This window comes from Seriola aureovittata, chromosome 13 (genome assembly GCF_021018895.1).
Source record: "Seriola aureovittata isolate HTS-2021-v1 ecotype China chromosome 13, ASM2101889v1, whole genome shotgun sequence".
In the NCBI taxonomy this organism is placed as follows: Eukaryota; Metazoa; Chordata; class Actinopteri; order Carangiformes; family Carangidae; genus Seriola; species Seriola aureovittata.
In genome coordinates this window covers 24,788,611-24,805,373 of record NC_079376.1, presented here as the reverse complement: position 1 = coordinate 24,805,373, position 16,763 = coordinate 24,788,611, and the positions used below count along the sequence as shown (strand labels likewise).

At 43.3% G+C, this 16,763-nt stretch overlaps 22 non-coding genes across 22 annotated transcripts; all 22 read right to left on the bottom strand.

The window, feature by feature from the left end:
* Positions 1-484: 484 nt before the first annotated feature.
* On the bottom strand, positions 485-566 carry trnas-gcu (transfer RNA serine (anticodon GCU)). The gene has a single exon. It is a non-coding gene; the product is annotated as a tRNA-Ser (tRNA).
* A 572-nt stretch (positions 567-1,138) lies between these two features.
* trnaa-agc (transfer RNA alanine (anticodon AGC)) lies at positions 1,139-1,211 on the bottom strand. The gene has a single exon. It is a non-coding gene; the product is annotated as a tRNA-Ala (tRNA).
* Positions 1,212-1,348: 137 nt separating this feature from the next.
* Positions 1,349-1,430, bottom strand: trnas-gcu (transfer RNA serine (anticodon GCU)). Its single transcript has one exon. It is a non-coding gene; the product is annotated as a tRNA-Ser (tRNA).
* A 622-nt stretch (positions 1,431-2,052) lies between these two features.
* On the bottom strand, positions 2,053-2,125 carry trnaa-agc (transfer RNA alanine (anticodon AGC)). The gene has a single exon. It is a non-coding gene; the product is annotated as a tRNA-Ala (tRNA).
* Positions 2,126-2,262: 137 nt separating this feature from the next.
* On the bottom strand, positions 2,263-2,344 carry trnas-gcu (transfer RNA serine (anticodon GCU)). Its single transcript has one exon. It is a non-coding gene; the product is annotated as a tRNA-Ser (tRNA).
* A 572-nt stretch (positions 2,345-2,916) lies between these two features.
* trnaa-agc (transfer RNA alanine (anticodon AGC)) lies at positions 2,917-2,989 on the bottom strand. The gene has a single exon. It is a non-coding gene; the product is annotated as a tRNA-Ala (tRNA).
* A 137-nt stretch (positions 2,990-3,126) lies between these two features.
* On the bottom strand, positions 3,127-3,208 carry trnas-gcu (transfer RNA serine (anticodon GCU)). Its single transcript has one exon. It is a non-coding gene; the product is annotated as a tRNA-Ser (tRNA).
* Positions 3,209-3,830: 622 nt separating this feature from the next.
* Positions 3,831-3,903, bottom strand: trnaa-agc (transfer RNA alanine (anticodon AGC)). Its single transcript has one exon. It is a non-coding gene; the product is annotated as a tRNA-Ala (tRNA).
* Positions 3,904-4,040: 137 nt separating this feature from the next.
* Positions 4,041-4,122, bottom strand: trnas-gcu (transfer RNA serine (anticodon GCU)). Its single transcript has one exon. It is a non-coding gene; the product is annotated as a tRNA-Ser (tRNA).
* A 572-nt stretch (positions 4,123-4,694) lies between these two features.
* Positions 4,695-4,767, bottom strand: trnaa-agc (transfer RNA alanine (anticodon AGC)). The gene has a single exon. It is a non-coding gene; the product is annotated as a tRNA-Ala (tRNA).
* Positions 4,768-4,904: 137 nt separating this feature from the next.
* trnas-gcu (transfer RNA serine (anticodon GCU)) lies at positions 4,905-4,986 on the bottom strand. Its single transcript has one exon. It is a non-coding gene; the product is annotated as a tRNA-Ser (tRNA).
* A 622-nt stretch (positions 4,987-5,608) lies between these two features.
* Positions 5,609-5,681, bottom strand: trnaa-agc (transfer RNA alanine (anticodon AGC)). The gene has a single exon. It is a non-coding gene; the product is annotated as a tRNA-Ala (tRNA).
* A 137-nt stretch (positions 5,682-5,818) lies between these two features.
* On the bottom strand, positions 5,819-5,900 carry trnas-gcu (transfer RNA serine (anticodon GCU)). The gene has a single exon. It is a non-coding gene; the product is annotated as a tRNA-Ser (tRNA).
* A 4,276-nt stretch (positions 5,901-10,176) lies between these two features.
* Positions 10,177-10,249, bottom strand: trnaa-agc (transfer RNA alanine (anticodon AGC)). Its single transcript has one exon. It is a non-coding gene; the product is annotated as a tRNA-Ala (tRNA).
* A 137-nt stretch (positions 10,250-10,386) lies between these two features.
* trnas-gcu (transfer RNA serine (anticodon GCU)) lies at positions 10,387-10,468 on the bottom strand. The gene has a single exon. It is a non-coding gene; the product is annotated as a tRNA-Ser (tRNA).
* A 1,002-nt stretch (positions 10,469-11,470) lies between these two features.
* On the bottom strand, positions 11,471-11,543 carry trnaa-agc (transfer RNA alanine (anticodon AGC)). Its single transcript has one exon. It is a non-coding gene; the product is annotated as a tRNA-Ala (tRNA).
* A 137-nt stretch (positions 11,544-11,680) lies between these two features.
* On the bottom strand, positions 11,681-11,762 carry trnas-gcu (transfer RNA serine (anticodon GCU)). Its single transcript has one exon. It is a non-coding gene; the product is annotated as a tRNA-Ser (tRNA).
* A 1,116-nt stretch (positions 11,763-12,878) lies between these two features.
* trnas-gcu (transfer RNA serine (anticodon GCU)) lies at positions 12,879-12,960 on the bottom strand. The gene has a single exon. It is a non-coding gene; the product is annotated as a tRNA-Ser (tRNA).
* Positions 12,961-13,534: 574 nt separating this feature from the next.
* Positions 13,535-13,607, bottom strand: trnaa-agc (transfer RNA alanine (anticodon AGC)). Its single transcript has one exon. It is a non-coding gene; the product is annotated as a tRNA-Ala (tRNA).
* A 259-nt stretch (positions 13,608-13,866) lies between these two features.
* Positions 13,867-13,939, bottom strand: trnaa-agc (transfer RNA alanine (anticodon AGC)). Its single transcript has one exon. It is a non-coding gene; the product is annotated as a tRNA-Ala (tRNA).
* Positions 13,940-14,076: 137 nt separating this feature from the next.
* Positions 14,077-14,158, bottom strand: trnas-gcu (transfer RNA serine (anticodon GCU)). Its single transcript has one exon. It is a non-coding gene; the product is annotated as a tRNA-Ser (tRNA).
* Positions 14,159-14,739: 581 nt separating this feature from the next.
* Positions 14,740-14,812, bottom strand: trnaa-agc (transfer RNA alanine (anticodon AGC)). The gene has a single exon. It is a non-coding gene; the product is annotated as a tRNA-Ala (tRNA).
* Positions 14,813-16,763: the final 1,951 nt, after the last annotated feature.

Sequence of the window (16,763 nt, the reverse complement as noted above, 5' to 3'; positions counted from 1 at the left end):
GAAACACATGTAACGTGACCAGCATATTTATGCTGTTTGACTGTCAATTGTCATAGGAAATGACAAAATAACTGCCAAAATGAAACATTTTCACAGTTGATTGTGGAGTACCATAAAGCCCTGAGTAGTGTTAACATACCTTTCACAGCCATTGATCTTAACCTCAAACTGGACTTATGGCATTTCATTGTCTCTCTGGTACCTGAGTACTCACTTGTGTGTAAAGACTCACTGCTTTGCACATGATGCCTCATCTTCAAGAACGGAGGTTTACTGGAGAATGTGGACATCGATCCCACTACCTCTCGCATGCTAAGTGAGCGCTCTACCATTTGAGCTAATTCCCCAGTAGAGTACTGTGAATCCTTGGTTTTGCCAGTTTCTTTCCAAGTACAGGTCATAGCGTATCAATGAGGAGGAACATTTGGGATAGAATCTGATCTTGCTGACATGTAAACATGGTGGACTAAAGAAAACTCTATCCCGACGAGGATGGGATTCGAACCCACGCGTGCAGAGCACAATGGATTAGCAGTCCATCGCCTTAACCACTCGGCCACCTCGTCCTCTGGTTAATAAGTTTCAAAGGAAAAAGCAGGCGAGGGTCATGAACTCAGGAGCGTTTCCAGGTAAACGGCTCAGGTTTTTACGTAGGTGCAGAAACATTTGAGAGTTAAATTTAGCCCTTACGCCAAGTAAGTCCAGTCTGTCAGACTAGAAGGCTTGTAGCGTTATAATGCTGCCCTCATCAATTGCAAAAGAATCACATCTCTAGCACCAAGAGAATTTTGGCACTAAAATACCATAGTATCGCTTTTTGTTAAATTGCTACTTATTTGAGCTCAAATGGTGAAGCATTCTCCACAAGACTTCAATACAGGTGCATTTCTTTTGGGGAAAGGAATGTAATGTGACCAGTATATTTATGCTGTTTGACTCTCAATCTTCATAGGAAATATAAACCCCTGAGCAGTGTTAACGTGCGTGATGACGCTTCCAAACAATTGATCTTTACCTCATAGGATGGTATTTCATTGTCTCTTTAGTACCTGATTACTCATTTATTTGTCCACTGGGCTGGTGTGTAAAGACTCACTGCTTTGCACACGATGCCTCCTCTTCAAGAATAGAGATTTACTGGAGAATATGGGCATCGATCCCACTACCTCTCGCATGCTAAGCGAGCGCTCTACCATTTGAGCTAATTCCCCTGTAGAGTATGCTGATTCCATGGTTTTGCCAGGTTCTTTCCAAGTACAGGTCACAGCGTATCAATGAGGATGAACATTTGGGAAAGAATCCGATCTTGCTGAAATGTAAACATGGTGGACTAAAGAAAACTCTATCCCGACGAGGATGGGATTCGAACCCACGCGTGCAGAGCACAATGGATTAGCAGTCCATCGCCTTAACCACTCGGCCACCTCGTCCTCTGTTTAATAAGTTTCAAAGGAAAAAGCCGGCGCGGGTCATGAACTCAGGAGCGTTTCCGGGTAAACAGCTCAGGTTTTTACGTAGGTGCAGGATCATTTGAGAGCTTAATTTAGCCCTTACGCCAACTAACTCTAGTCTGTCAGACTAGAAGGCTTGTAGCGTTATTATGCTGCCCTCATCAATTACAGAAGAATCACATCTCTAGCATCAAGAGAATTTTGGCACTAAAATACCAAATTATCGGATCTTGTTAAATCCATATTTATTTGAGCTCAAACGGTGAAGCATTCTCCAGAAGACTTCAATACAGGTGCATTTCTTTTGGGGAAAGGAATGTAACTTGACCAGTATATTTATGCTGTTTGACTGTCAATCTTCATAAGAAATATCAAAGTGTTTGCAAAAATGATAAATTTTTACAGTACCATAAACCACTGAGCACAGTTAACGTGCGTGATGACCCTTCAAAACCATTGATCTTTACCTCATACTGGACTCATAGGATGGCATTTCATTGTCTCTCTAGTACCTGAGTACTCATTTATTTGTCCACTGGGCTGGTGTGTAAAGACTCACTGCTTTGCACACGATGCCTCCTCTTCAAGAATAGAGGTTTACTGGAGAATGTGGGCATCGATCCCACTACCTCTCGCATGCTAAGCGAGCGCTCTACCATTTGAGCTAATTCCCCTGTAGAGTATGGTGATTCCATGGTTTTGCCAGGTTCTTTCCAATTACACGTCACAGTGTATCAATGAGGAGGAACATTTGGGATAGAATCTGATCTTGCTGACATGTAAACATGGTGGACTAAAGAAAACTCTATCCCGACGAGGATGGGATTCGAACCCACGCGTGCAGAGCACAATGGATTAGCAGTCCATCGCCTTAACCACTCGGCCACCTCATCCTCTGGTTAATAAGTTTCAAAGGAAAAAGCAGGCGAGGGTCATGAACTCAGGAGCGTTTCCAGGTAAACGGCTCAGGTTTTTACGTAGGTGCAGAAACATTTGAGAGCTTAATTTAGCCCTTACGCCAAGTAAGTCCAGTCTGTCAGACTAGAAGGCTTGTAGCGTTATAATGCTGCCCTCATCAATTGCAAAAGAATCACATCTCTAGCACCAAGAGAATTTTGGCACTAAAATACCATAGTATCGCTTTTTGTTAAATCGCTACTTATTTGAGCTCAAATGGTGAAGCATTCTCCACAAGACTTCAATACAGGTGTATTTCTTTTGGGGAAAGGAATGTAATGTGACCAGTATATTTATGCTGTTTGACTCTCAATCTTCATAGGAAATATAAACCCCTTAGCAGTGTTAACGTGCGTGATGACCCTTCCAAACAATTGATCTTTACCTCATAGGATGGTATTTCATTGTCTCTTTAGTACCTGATTACTCATTTATTTGTCCACTGGGCTGGTGTGTAATGACTCACTGCTTTGCACACAATGCGTCCTCTTCAAGAATAGAGATTTACTGGAGAATATGGGCATCGATCCCACTACCTCTCGCATGCTAAGCGAGCGCTCTACCATTTGAGCTAATTCCCCTGTAGAGTATGCTGATTCCATGGTTTTGCCAGGTTCTTTCCAAGTACAGGTCACAGCGTATCAATGAGGATGAACATTTGGGAAAGAATCCGATCTTGCTGAAATGTAAACATGGTGAACTAAAGAAAACTCTATCCCGACGAGGATGGGATTCGAACCCACGCGTGCAGAGCACAATGGATTAGCAGTCCATCGCCTTAACCACTCGGCCACCTCGTCCTCTGGTTAATAAGTTTCAAAGGAAAAAGCCGGCGCGGGTCATGAACTCAGGAGCGTTTCCGGGTAAACAGCTCAGGTTTTTACGTAGGTGCAGGATCATTTGAGAGCTTAATTTAGCCCTTACGCCAACTAACTCTAGTCTGTCAGACTAGAAGGCTTGTAGCGTTATTATGCTGCCCTCATCAATTACAGAAGAATCACATCTCTAGCATCAAGAGAATTTTGGCACTAAAATACCAAATTATCGGATCTTGTTAAATCCATATTTATTTGAGCTCAAACGGTGAAGCATTCTGCAGAAGACTTCAATACAGGTGCATTTCTTTTGGGGAAAGGAATGTAACGTGACCAGTATATTTATGCTGTTTGACTGTCAATCTTCATAAGAAATATCAAAGTGTTTGCAAAAATGATACATTTTTACAGTACCATAAACCACTGAGCACAGTTAACGTGCGTGATGACCCTTCAAAACCATTGATCTTTACCTCATACTGGACTCATAGGATGGCATTTCATTGTCTCTCTAGTACCTGAGTACTCATTTATTTGTCCACAGGGCTGGTGTGTAAAGACTCACTGCTTTGCACACGATGCCTCCTCTTCAAGAATAGAGGTTTACTGGAGAATGTGGGCATCGATCCCACTACCTCTCGCATGCTAAGCGAGCGCTCTACCATTTGAGCTAATTCCCCTGTAGAGTATGGTGATTCCATGGTTTTGCCAGGTTCTTTCCAATTACACGTCACAGTGTATCAATGAGGAGGAACATTTGGGATAGAATCTGATCTTGCTGACATGTAAACATGGTGGACTAAAGAAAACTCTATCCCGACGAGGATGGGATTCGAACCCACGCGTGCAGAGCACAATGGATTAGCAGTCCATCGCCTTAACCACTCGGCCACCTCATCCTCTGGTTAATAAGTTTCAAAGGAAAAAGCAGGCGAGGGTCATGAACTCAGGAGCGTTTCCAGGTAAACGGCTCAGGTTTTTACGTAGGTGCAGAAACATTTGAGAGCTTAATTTAGCCCTTACGCCAAGTAAGTCCAGTCTGTCAGACTAGAAGGCTTGTAGCGTTATAATGCTGCCCTCATCAATTGCAAAAGAATCACATCTCTAGCACCAAGAGAATTTTGGCACTAAAATACCATAGTATCGCTTTTTGTTAAATCGCTACTTATTTGAGCTCAAATGGTGAAGCATTCTCCACAAGACTTCAATACAGGTGTATTTCTTTTGGGGAAAGGAATGTAATGTGACCAGTATATTTATGCTGTTTGACTCTCAATCTTCATAGGAAATATAAACCCCTTAGCAGTGTTAACGTGCGTGATGACCCTTCCAAACAATTGATCTTTACCTCATAGGATGGTATTTCATTGTCTCTTTAGTACCTGATTACTCATTTATTTGTCCACTGGGCTGGTGTGTAATGACTCACTGCTTTGCACACAATGCGTCCTCTTCAAGAATAGAGATTTACTGGAGAATATGGGCATCGATCCCACTACCTCTCGCATGCTAAGCGAGCGCTCTACCATTTGAGCTAATTCCCCTGTAGAGTATGGTGATTCCATGGTTTTGCCAGGTTCTTTCCAAGTACAGGTCACAGCGTATCAATGAGGATGAACATTTGGGAAAGAATCCGATCTTGCTGAAATGTAAACATGGTGAACTAAAGAAAACTCTATCCCGACGAGGATGGGATTCGAACCCACGCGTGCAGAGCACAATGGATTAGCAGTCCATCGCCTTAACCACTCGGCCACCTCGTCCTCTGGTTAATAAGTTTCAAAGGAAAAAGCCGGCGCGGGTCATGAACTCAGGAGCGTTTCCGGGTAAACAGCTCAGGTTTTTACGTAGGTGCAGGATCATTTGAGAGCTTAATTTAGCCCTTACGCCAACTAACTCTAGTCTGTCAGACTAGAAGGCTTGTAGCGTTATTATGCTGCCCTCATCAATTACAGAAGAATCACATCTCTAGCATCAAGAGAATTTTGGCACTAAAATACCAAATTATCGGATCTTGTTAAATCCATATTTATTTGAGCTCAAACGGTGAAGCATTCTGCAGAAGACTTCAATACAGGTGCATTTCTTTTGGGGAAAGGAATGTAACGTGACCAGTATATTTATGCTGTTTGACTCTCAATCTTCATAAGAAATATCAAAATGTTTGCAAAAATTATACATTTTTACAGTACCATAAACTACTGAGCACAGTTAACGTGCGTGATGACCCTTCAAAACCATTGATCTTTACCTCATACTGGACTCATAGGGTGGCATTTCATTGTCTCTCTAGTACCTGAGTACTCATTTATTTGTCCACTGGGCTGGTGTGTAAAGACTCACTGCTTTGCACACGATGCCTCCTCTTCAAGAATAGAGGTTTACTGGAGAATGTGGGCATCGATCCCACTACCTCTCGCATGCTAAGCGAGCGCTCTACCATTTGAGCTAATTCCCCTGTAGAGTATGGTGATTCCATGGTTTTGCCAGGTTCTTTCCAATTACAGGTCACAGCGTATCAATGAGGATGAACATTTGGGAAAGAATCCGATCTTGCTGAAATGTAAACATGGTAAACTAAAGAAAACTCTATCCCGACGAGGATGGGATTCGAACCCACGCGTGCAGAGCACAATGGATTAGCAGTCCATCGCCTTAACCACTCGGCCACCTCGTCCTCTGGTTAATAAGTTTCAAAGGAAAAAGCCGGCGCGGGTCATGAACTCAGGAGCGTTTCCGGGTAAACAGCTCAGGTTTTTACGTAGGTGCAGGATCATTTGAGAGCTTAATTTAGCCCTTACGCCAACTAACTCTAGTCTGTCAGACTAGAAGGCTTGTAGCGTTATTATGCTGCCCTCATCAATTACAGAAGAATCACATCTCTAGCATCAAGAGAATTTTGGCACTAAAATACCAAATTATCGGATCTTGTTAAATCCATATTTATTTGAGCTCAAACGGTGAAGCATTCTGCAGAAGACTTCAATACAGGTGCATTTCTTTTGGGGAAAGGAATGTAACGTGACCAGTATATTTATGCTGTTTGACTCTCAATCTTCATAAGAAATATCAAAATGTTTGCAAAAATGATACATTTTTACAGTACCATAAACCCCTGAGCAGTGTTACCGTGCGTGATGACCCTTCAAAACCATTGATCTTTACCTCATAGGATGGCATTTCATTGTCTCTCAAGTACCTGAGTACTCATTTATTTGTCCACTGGGCTGGTGTGTAAAGACTCACTGCTTTGCAAACGATGCTTTGTCGTCAAGAACAGAGGCTTACTGGAGAATGTGGGCATCGATCCCACTACCTCTCGCATGCTAAGCGAGCCCTCTACCATTTGAGCTAATTCCCCTGTAGAGTATGGTGATTCCATGGTTTTGCTAGGTTCTTTCCAAGTACAGGTCACAGCGTATCAATGAGGATGAACATTTGGGAAAGAATCCGATCTTGCTGAAATGTAAACATGGTGCTGCTGATTTAGCTCAGTTGTGCGAGGCTAAAAAACTACAGCTTCAGTCCCAGGGCTTGTCTCTCCCTGCTGATGGCGACATCCGCAAATACCTTTCGAGGGAGGAGCTGGCTCTCCACTGCCGGAGGAGGACCCGTGGTGAGGAGACCACTGATCAGCTGCTGGAGGAGCTGCTCCGGCTGTGCATGGGAAGCAGTGGCAACGACTCCCTTGGAGTTCCCCTGTTCAACAGTGAGAGGATGGAGCACATCTGGAGGGTCCAGAAAAAGCATGTTAAGTGCATCCAGGACCTGCCAGGTGTTGCCCTCTACACCAAGACAGGGGAGCTCACAAAGGGAGGAGTGCACCTTCCCATCTACAGATGTGCCAGAGGCTCTACATCTTTGGAGTCTTTTCACCTCCACTTAAACCGCTTCATACCAGGTTTGTTTCTGTTAGACATCTTCGTTCATGTTTTGTGTTGTGTAATCCAAGAATATTTCATGATTACATTTTTAATAATGTATTACTAGGGACCAGTGCCAACAGTGTGAATTTCCAGATTTACCTGTTGGAAGGACTACACAGGTGGAACCAGGACCGTGGTGCTGCAGCCCTATCCTCTGGACCATCTCCCCTACGCAGCTATTCTGGTGACCTGCTTCACTGCGTGAACAAAAATTACCAGAAGCTGTTTGGCAGGAATGTGGCACCACAGTTCTGCCCACCCTCCTGTTACACTGGTAAGCACTTGTGAACTTATTGGTAATGTAACTCAGTTTTAAAATCCTTTATTCATTTTATAAACATTTGTAAATGAATCACTTTATGCATATTGTTTCAGGAGAGCTCATCGGGGTGCAGTATCTGTTCCAGCAGACTGGTCAGGTGCTGCAGGATATGCACCCTGATTCAGAGGAGACGGCTCAGCTCATCGAGCAGCATGATGTGGAGGACAAAATAGAGGAAGATGAGGGATTCTCTGATATCTCAGATGATCCCACAGTGCTGGAGGTCCCTCATGCTCAAGCCTCTCCGACTCAAGGTCCCTCCACTGTCACATCAGGTCTGGCCTCCAGCATCTCCTCCACAACTCCCGGTCTATCCACCCTGGCTCCCGCTCATCCACCCTGGCTCCCGGTCCATCCACCCTGGCTCTGCCCTGTACTTTATCTTCTGTAGCTGGAGTTTATATTCAAGCTGAAGATGAAGATATGGTAAGCATTAGTGTGTTAATTTGAGAATGTATGAATATGAACATGAGCCTAACTCTTAACTATTTTTGAGTACATATTTTTACGTAGTTCTTAAATCCACAACACAAGTGTCATTAAAATTCAGTGTCAGTGAAGGTTTTACATTGCTATCTAAACTTTTTAATCATTTGCACAGGCTGTTGATGAACAGAATATCCCTGGGTGCCAGCACGTGGACAGCCTTGCAGAGTACTTGGTGGAGCTTCGGGATCTGACCTCCCTGTGTCTCAGCAACCAGCAGGCAGACACAATAATTTCACTGTGGCAGGCTCTGGATGAAGGTGACAAGCAGCGGGTGGTTTATGAAGCTCGCCATTGGGACAGACTTCTGAGTGGCCGGTTTAGGTTACTGAAGAAGCCCTCAAAGACCCCCGGTGTGGAGAGCGCCACCCGTTGCACATTAGGTGCAAGTAGTGCCTCTGCCCAGTGGCCCGACTGCAGTCCGTTGGCGCAGAACATTTTTATAAGACTATGTGATCTGCATCCAAGCCCACTGAGGAGAGGCAAGACCACTGATTCAAGGTGGTCCTTAATTCTTAGGGACTACCATAGAATCAGACAGCTTGTGGTTGGGAATGCTCTGGTGATGCAGGGGACAGACATACAGTTGTTTGAGGTCAATCAAAACACACTCATGTGGCACAACAGCAAGAGCAAGAGGGAGGGGCTCGCTGTGCTGCTCCAGGGTACTGCATTGCCTCCAGCCCTCCCTTGGTCTGCACAGCCTCTTCAGGAGGCGAGAGTACTCCCGGATGAACCCATGCAGGCAAGGGAGGAACATCAGTACTGGCTGCCAACGAGTACAGCAGGCCAGGCACAACAGAGGCAGGCACGCCCACATCCCATCTTGCCAAGGGAACAAGTGATGGGGCAGTTGCTTGCTACACCCCCAGCACCAGGACCGTTTCTTGCACCTCAGGTTGTCACACCAGCTGGAGTGGTTCAGTTAGTCCTTCCTGGGGCAGCTGGTCAGGGCACCAACCCACAATCCAGTTCACCTGCCACAGTGCAAACCGGGGCCACCCTAAAGAGGCCGTATAGACGAACTGTCGAGGCAAACACATGCAAGAAGTGTGGGCAGTTCCGCAATGCCGAGACTGGACACAGCCAGTGGCATGGCAGGGTGTATTGCCCAATTACTAAATCACAGCCAAAAGACCAATGGCTGGAGGAAATGAGAAAGTTTTCTAAACAATAATAATGATAATAATGTAAAATGTTTTGTAAATAGTTAATTGTAAATAATAGTTTTATTGTAAATTGTTTAAAAAATTATCCTTTTTAATGTAAAATATGGAAAAAGATTTGTATTTGAAGTTTTTGTGTTCTGCTTTAATTATATGATTCATGTTCTCTTTTAATGACATTGTTCAAAAGTCTGTCATTGATTCTGTTTCTGTAAAGAAATAAAACTTGTGTAGAGCAATTTACAACCAGTGTTTTTAATGACAGTTTGTTGAAAACAGCACAACAACAACAACAGCAATAATAATAACAATATGATGCATATAATAATGATGATGGTGACAACACTCAATCATAGTAACATGGTATGCCATTTACAAGTTAAATAACAGACACAAATAACAGACAAAGAAATATGAAACATAGAAAATCAAACATGCATATAAGAGGAATTTCCAGTTGTAAATATGGGAAGTGGTCTCTGATATCCATGAAGAAAATTTTCAGAATGACGGTCAGCAATGCAAAGATCTGGTACCCAGGTCATGCGATGAACCCTTTGCAGTGTGCAGTCCTTTTCTTCAGGTAGGTGGGAAAAGAAAAAAAAGAATCATTACACTAAAGGAAATATATGTATATGAAATATAAAGAAATATGTATAAGAAATTATTTATTAACATGAAAATATCAACATTTCTAAAAAGATGCCAGATGATCCTTGCATGTAGATAAAAAATTTAAGGATTTTGATACAGATCGAAATAGAGCATTTTAAAAGTCGCAGGTTCAAATTCCGTCCATGGGCTGTCCAAAACATTTAAAAACATGAAAAGCTTTCTACCTGTCTTCAGGCAGCAAGAAATGCATCCATCAAGTAGTCATGGATATAAAATGTTCACTTCTTTTCTTTCTCATTTTTCCTAGGAATGTCAAAACCATTGATCTTTACCTCATAGGATGGCATTTTATTGTCTCTCTGGTACCTGAGTACTCACTTGTCTGTAAAGACTCACTGCTTTGCACACAATGCCATGTCTTCAAGAATAGAGGCTTACTGGAGAATGTGGGCATCGATCCCACTACCTCTCGCATGCTAAGCGAGCGCTCTACCATTTGAGCTAATTCCCCTGTAGAGCACTGTGACTCCTTGGTTTTGCCAGGTTCTTTCCAAGTACAGGTCATAGCGTATCAATGAGGAGGAACATTTGGGATAGAATCTGATCTTGCTGACATGTAAACATGGTGGACTAAAGAACACTCTATCCCGACGAGGATGGGATTCGAACCCACACGTGCCATGCACAATGGATTAGCAGTCCATCGCCTTAACTACTCGGCCACCTCGTCTAAGAAAACCAAAAAATAAAAGACGCGAAAAGTGCAAACATGACTAAGAGCCATGAGTTTGTGGCTAGCAGCTTAGAGCTAAGAGTTTACATGGCTACAGAGTCGGGCTTTGAGCCGGGACTGTCCGGGTCATCAACTCAGAAGCATTTCCAGGTAAATGGCTCAGGTTTTTACATAGGTGTGGGAACATTTGAGAGTTAAATTTAGCCCTTACGCCAAGTAAATCTAGTCTGTCAGACTAGAAGGCTTGTAGCGTTACTATGCTGCCCTCATCAGTTACAGAAGAATCACATCTCTAGCACCAAGAGAATTTTGGCACTAAAATAACAAAGTATCGCTTCTTGTTAAATCCCTACTTATTTGAGCTCAAATGGTGAAGCATTCTCCAGAAGACTTCAATATAGGTGCATTTCTTTTGGGGAAAGGAATGTAACGTGACCAGCATATTGATGCTGTTTGACATTCATAGGAAATGTCAAAACATTTGACGAAAAGGTAAGTTTTTACAGTACCATAAACCCCTGAGCAGTGTTAACGTGCGTGATGACCCTTCAAAACCGTTGATCTTTACCTCATACTGGACTTACATGATAGCATTTCATTGTCTCTCTGTTACCTGAGTACTCACTGCTTTGCACATGAAACCTCATCTTCAAGAATAGAGGCTTAATGGAGAATGTGGGCATCGATCCCACTACCTCTCGCATGCTAAGCGAGCTCTCTACCATTTGAGCTAATTCCCCTGTAGCGTACTATCGGTTACTTGGTTTTCCGAGGTTCTTTCCAAGTACAGTTCATAGCGTATGATTGAGGAGGTACATTTGGGATAGAATCTGATCTTGCTGACATGTAAACATTGTGGACTAAAGAAAACTCTATACCGACGAGGATGGGATTAGAACCCACGCGTCCTCTGGTTAATAAGTTTCAGAGGAAAAGGCCGGTCGGCTGAGTACTCACTGCTTTGCACGTGATACCTCATCTTCAAGAATAGAGGTTTACTGGAGAATGTGGGCATCGATCCCACTACCTCTCGCATGCTAAGCGAGCGCTCTACCATTTGAGCTAATTCCCCTGCAGAGGACTGTAGCTCCTTGGTATTGCCAGCTTCTTTCCAAGTAGAGGTCATAGCGTATAAATGAGGAGGAACGTTTGGGATAGAATCTGACCTTGCTGACATGTAAACATGGTGGACGAAAGAAAATTGTATCCCGACGAGGATGGGATTCGAACCCACGCGTGCAGAGCACAATGGATTAGCAGTCCATCGCCTTAACCACTCGGCCACCTCGTCCTCTGATTGAGTTTCAGAGGAAAAAGGCCGTCCGCGTCATGAACTCAGGAGCATTTCCGGGTAAACGGCTCAGGTTTTTACGTAGGTGCAGGAACATTAGAGAGTTAAATTTAGCCCTTACGCCAAGTAAATCTAGTTTGTCAGACTAGAAGGCTTGCAGCGTTATTATGCTGACCTCATCAATTACAGAAGAATCACATCTCTAGCACCAAGAGAATTTTGGCACTAAAATAACAAAGTATCGCTTCTTGTTAAATCCCTTATTTGAGCTCAAATGGTGAAGCATTCTCCAGAAGACTTCAATATAGGTGCATTTCTTTTGGGGAAAGGAATGTAACGTGACCAGCATATTGATGCTGTTTGACATTCATAGGAAATGTCAAAACATTTGACGAAAAGGTAAGTTTTTACAGTACCATAAACCCCTGAGCAGTGTTAACGTGCGTGATGACCCTTCAAAACTGTTGATCTTTACCTCATACTGGACTTACATGATAGCATTTCATTGTCTCTCTGTTACCTGAGTACTCACTGCTTTGCACATGAAACCTCATCTTCAAGAATAGAGGCTTAATGGAGAATGTGGGCATCGATCCCACTACCTCTCGCATGCTAAGCGAGCGCTCTACCATTTGTGCTAATTCCCCTGTAGGGTACTATCGGTTACTTGGTTTTCCGAGGTTCTTTCCAAGTACAGGTCATAGCGTATGATTGAGGAGGTACATTTGGGATAGAATCTGATCTTGCTGACATGTAAACATTGTGGACTAAAGAAAACTCTATACCGACGAGGATGGGATTAGAACCCAAGCGTCCTCTGGTTAATAAGTTTCAGAGGAAAAAGCCGGTCGGCTGAGTACTCACTGCTTTGCACATGATACCTCATCTTCAAGAATAGAGGTTTACTGGAGAATGTGGGCATCGATCCCACTAGCTCTCGCATGCTAAGCGAGCGCTCTACCATTTGAGCTAATTCCCCTACAGAGGACTGTAGCTCCTTGGTATTGCCAGCTTCTTTCCAAGTAGAGGTCATAGCGTATCAATGAGGAGGAACGTTTGGGATAGAATCTGACCTTGCTGACATGTAAACATGGTGGACGAAAGAAAATTGTATCTCGACGAGGATGGGATTCGAACCCACACGTGCAAAGCACAATGGATTAGCAGTCCATCGCCTTAACCACTCGGCCACCTCGTCCTCTGATTGAGTTTTAGAGGAAAAAGGCCGTCTGCGTCATGAACTCAGGAGCATTTCCGGGTAAACGGCTCAGGTTTTTACGTAGGTGCAGGAACATTAGAGAGTTAAATTTAGCCCTTACGCCAAGTAAATCTAGTTTGTCAGACTAGAAGGCTTGTAGCGTTATTATGCTGACCTCATCAATTACAAAAGAATCACATCTCTAGCACCAAGAGAATTTTGGCACTAAAATAACAAAGTATCGCTTCTTGTTAAATCCCTTATTTGAGCTCAAATGGTGAAGCATTCTCCAGAAGACTTCAATATAGGTGCATTTCTTTTGGGGAAAGGAATGTAACGTGACCAGCATATTGATGCTGTTTGACATTCATAGGAAATGTCAAAACATTTGACGAAAAGGTAAGTTTTTACAGTACCATAAACCCCTGAGCAGTGTTAACGTGCGTGATGACCCTTCAAAACTGTTGATCTTTACCTCATACTGGACTTACATGATAGCATTTCATTGTCTCTCTGTTACCTGAGTACTCACTGCTTTGCACATGAAACCTCATCTTCAAGAATAGAGGCTTATTGGAGAATGTGGGCATCGATCCCACTACCTCTCGCATGCTAAGCGAGCGCTCTACCATTTGAGCTAATTCCCCTGTAGGGTACTGTCGGTTACTTGGTTTTCCGAGGTTCTTTCCAAGTACAGGTCATAGCGTATGAATGAGGAGGTACATTTGGGATAGAATCTGATCTTGCTGACATGTAAACATTGTGGACTAAAGAAAACTCTATCCCGACGAGGATGGGATTCGAACCCAAGCGTCCTCTGGTTAATAAGTTTCAGAGGAAAAAGCCGGTCGGATGAGTACTCACTGCTTTGCACATGATACCTCATCTTCAAGAATAGAGGTTTACTGGAGAATGTGGGCATCGATCCCACTACCTCTCGCATGCTAAGCGAGCGCTCTACCATTTGAGCTAATTCCCCTGTAGAGTACTGTGACTCCTTGGTATTGCCAGCTTCTTTCCAAGTAGAGGTCATAGCGTATCAATGAGGAGGAACATTTGGGATAGAATCTGACCTTGCTGACATGTAAACATGGTGGACTAAAGAAAACTGTATCCCGACGAGGATGGGATTCGAACCCACGCGTGCAGAGCACAATGGATTAGCAGTCCATCGCCTTAACCACTCGGCCACCTCGTCCTCTGGTTATTAAGTTTCAGAGGAAAAAGCCTGTCCGGGTCATGAACTCAGGAGCATTTCCGGGTAAACGGCTCAGGTTTTTACGTAGGTGCAGGAACATTAGAGAGTTAAATTTTGCCCTTACGCCAAGTAAATTTAGTCTGTCAGACTAGAAGGCTTGTAGTGTTATTATGCTGCCCTCATCAATTACAGAAGAATCACATCTCTAGCACCATGAGAATTTTGGCACTAAAATACCAAAGTATCGCTTCTTGTTAAATCCCTACTTATTTGTGCTCAAATGGTGAAGCATTCTCCAGAAGACTTCAATATAGGTGCATTTCTTTTGGGGAAAGGAATGTAACGTGACCAGTATATTTATGCTGTTTGACTGTCAATCGTCATAGGAAATGTCAAAATATTTGCTGAAATGATACATGTTTAAGTACTATAAACCCACGAGCAGTTTTAATGTGCCTGATGATGGCTCACAACCATTGATCTTTACCTCATATTGGATTTACAACATTTCATTGTCTCTCTGGTACCTGAGTACTCATTGCTTTGCACATGATACCTGATCTTCAAGAATAGAGGCTTATTGGAGAATGTGGGCATCGATCCCACTACCTCTCGCATGCTAAGCGAGCGCTCTACCATTTGAGCTAATTCCCCTGTAGAGCACTGTCACTCCTTGGTTTTACCAGATTCTTTCCAAGTACAGGTCACAGCGTATCAATGAGGAGGTACATTTGGGATAGAATCTGATTTTGCTGACATGGAAACATTGCAGACTAAAGAAAACTTTATCCCGACTGCCTGCTGTCGCATTAATGAATACAAATCAAAAATACTTTTTCTCCACCCTGAAAACCAAAGAGTAATCTTTAGTAAGCATTTCAACAACTGGCTTGAATCCTTCAGAATTTTATTAAACAGTAAAACTTTTTAATCATCATATTTTCTACATTAGGTATTATTACTGCTGAAACATTACATTTTATTCTACCTTGATATGGCTGCCTTTGGCACTGAAACACTATACAGTGATTGTGCTTGACAACATGGCAGCTAGCGCACAGATAGCATGTTGCTATTGCCACTCAGCAGATTTAAAACTGCTCGTTCCCCTTCATTTACCACTTCACAGGGCCCCTCTTGGAACCAATGATATCTGTTCTGTGTCTTTATGCACCTGAATCACTGACAATAAATCTGTTAACGTCACCACTTAAACATAAAACACAGAGTTATCACTCTATCAGGCTTTATTTTGATTCCTGCACTGCTGTGGCATGGCCATAAATCATATCTGCATGGCATTGTGGCGGGGCTACAGCATAATCTACACACTGAAGTTCAGCAATACCAGAAGCTGCCATCACTGATGTGCACTGACAGTGTCTCCATGGCAACTATATAAATGTTTTTCCTTGCACACACATACACACACAGAGACTACCCTTCGCAGGCAACCATGCTGAAAAATGTGCTTCCATCTGGTGACAGGTCTGTATTCTGTGCTGCAGTCATCGCCACTGAGCACACTGTCACAACCGGTGATCTTCACCGTGCAGGTCTCTGCGCTCACACACAGCCGCTGGATTTATTTTCTCTGCCGCATCTACTGTTCCCACTCTAAACAAGTCTAATGTTGCTCCATTCACCTGATGCACGGCAGAGAAATGAGCCCGGCCTCGCCTTGTGAATGTTTCAGATTCCTGCAGATCTGCTCTCATCTTTCATGCATGACCGGCTCTGGAACTTACCTGGATCAGGGAAGACCCCCAGGCTTTGGCCTGAAATATGACACAACTACGCAGTAAATAAAGATGTATACACAATCCCACAGAGATGTGGACCACCGTACGTCTCATTCGTCACACAGTGACAGAGACACTCAGACATTTTTACCAGTCTAACAACAGAATTGTGTTGCCAAGAAAAAGAAAGCCTGTGTTTTCCAATCCAGCCTCATTGGTGGATTTAGATAGCAACATGTGGACAGCCACCCATGGCGGCATCTTGTTGGGGGGGTGGCGTGGTTGCTCAAAAATAAAAGTTGTTACATTTGCACGACCAGTTTTCCATCGACCATTTTCACATGACGTCATTGACATCATGTCATCGGGTGGGTCAGAGCGGGCACCCTTTCTAGTTTGTGCAGGCTTCTGCTGAGAAGGTCTCTTCTCATTCTCAGAGGTGGTGGTAGATGGGCCCGAAACACTTCTGATAGTAGGAACAAGCTGAAAATTCATAAATGATGCGGATTCAAAAACACATACGAAAATACAAAACAAATACAACAGAGGGAACGTGGTTGCAAATGAAAAACGTGCTGCAGGAAGACAAAACAAAATTAACAGCAAACACGCTGTAAAATACAGAAAGGATGCGACAACAAAAACACACAAAACCACTAAAACAAATGCAACAGAAAAAAGAGCTGCATATTCAGACAACACAACTGAAGTGCTGCAGGCCTCTAGGGGGAGCTAGACCTTGACCATGAGCTTGAGCTTTGACCTGAGAGGCCAGACAAGAGACAGTTGAGAAAGGAGACGGTTTTGCAGTTTATATATTTATATATAGATTAAGATTAAAAGATTAAACTAAAGTGTTCTGA